The sequence below is a fragment of the Aplysia californica genome, unplaced genomic scaffold (genome assembly GCF_000002075.1).
Source record: "Aplysia californica isolate F4 #8 unplaced genomic scaffold, AplCal3.0 scaffold00024, whole genome shotgun sequence".
NCBI lineage: Eukaryota > Metazoa > Mollusca > Gastropoda > Aplysiida > Aplysiidae > Aplysia > Aplysia californica.
Window position 1 is genome coordinate 1505499 of NW_004797294.1, and position 1761 is coordinate 1507259.

Below are 1761 nucleotides of genomic sequence, written 5' to 3' on the forward strand. Positions count from 1 at the left end.
TGTGTGTGTGTGTGTGTGTGTGTGTGTGTGTTTGCCCGCGTGTATGTTTTCATGTACACAGAGGAAATCAAAAAAATAATAATCAAGTTTGTTATTGCTGAAGGAATTTCAATTTCTTTTTTCTTTTTTTTTTGTATTCTTTACAATATCGAACATTTTAAGACCGACATGAGTAGACATATTCAAGTCTCAGCTTTGACTTCGTTTCCTTCTAAATCCCATCCTTTGAATTCCAGTCTTTGACAACGACTTCGCACGGGGCGCCTTTCAACGAGTGTAACGTGATCGCCTTTTAATCGATACGTCTAAAGGTTAGAAAGAGCTTACGTTTGAATTTATCAGCGCAGCAAATTGAAAAACGGAAAAGCATTTACGTGTTCATAACAAACCAAAGAACAAAGGCTTTTGTGTAGCAGCGAGCCGCTTTTTTGGCTAGCGTGAAGAGAGTGATATCAATACCCCAAAAGGTCAATACAAATGTTCGAAACGCTAAAGCGACACACGAAATGATACTGTTGCCGGTTTTTTTCGGAAGTATAGCTGTTATTTTTTTTTTTAGAGGGACGGACGTGAATAGTAGGCAACATACACCTGGGTTTAATCTCTGTTTCGGAAGTTTAGCCATTATTTCCCTGATAGGGCAAGAAAAGTGCAGCGTACGTTTAGGTTTTACTACCTTGTCGAAAGTACAGAAGTTATTTGCGTCAGAGGAGAACAACAAAAGGCTAAATATGCTTAATGTTATAGATACAAAGGAACCTGATAAACGCTTTGATCTCCCTTATTAATTCAAAGAGTGAACTCTGATGTTAATGTTATCTGAGTCACATCATGCCGCAAAAAAAAGAGAGGGTGGAGTTGGGCTGGGCTTTAAAACATGTCTGTTCTGTTCTGTGTGTTTTGCGACTGCAGGTGGAAGTAGTAATGAAAAGACTCCCGTCGGCTTTTGATCTGGTATGCCTTAAAATAGCAACAAAGTCAGTTTTATTGCTGAATGTTTCAGAACCAGAACCAGTCAGCTGAGATTGTCTTTTTCTTTTCTTTTATTTTCCTCTTTATATTCGAGAAAGGAAAGGGGTCCGGCGGTATTGAGTTCACAGGCATGCTCCAGTCACACGTATGTGTAGTTTGTTTTGTTTGTTTTAGTAAGAGTTTTAGGGCGCTCGCAACTGCATAAGGTCATGTGTAGCTGCGTGTCTATCAAGAAACTTGTTTACACTTTGACCTTTTTTTTGCTTGGGAAATTGACCTTGAATCGGAGCTCATACTTTCGATAAATTATACATTAGACCAAAACAGAACCACCCTGATTTTGAGAAGGAAAACAATCGGAATATTCCAACGGTCTAAAGTCAGTCTTTTTATCTAGGAGAGAGTGGTTTTATATCAGGTTCAATTTTTGTCGATTTGAATACTAAAAATGGCTTATCTAAAAGGCAAATTATTTGTTTTTCCGAATTTTAACAAATCATTTATACTTTTCTTGGGATTCGCTGAAGACGAACGTATAAGCTTAGGTTCTTGCTTTGTCTGCACATTACCCTTGCCCCCCCTCCTCCCTCCTTACTTTTGGATAGGGTCAAAGCTGCATACGCTGGACCCAAGAAAAGAGTGACCAATGAAGAGGACCTGCACGCCATTCAAAGAACAGAATGACTTAATCAAGACAGGTGAGCAGGAAAAATAACATGAGCTAAAAAAAAGCGAACAAAAAGGAAAGAAGTATCAAACGAAAAACAAACAAAAAGAGAACAACCACCC

The 1761-nt window shown here is 38.6% G+C and overlaps 1 protein-coding gene across 1 annotated transcript in view; it reads right to left on the reverse strand.

Annotated features, from left to right (window-relative positions):
* The window catches only part of LOC101856489 (protein TBATA), a gene marked incomplete at its 5' end in the record, with an annotated part of 11150 nt that overhangs the window by 3613 nt on the left and 5776 nt on the right, over positions 1–1761 (reverse strand).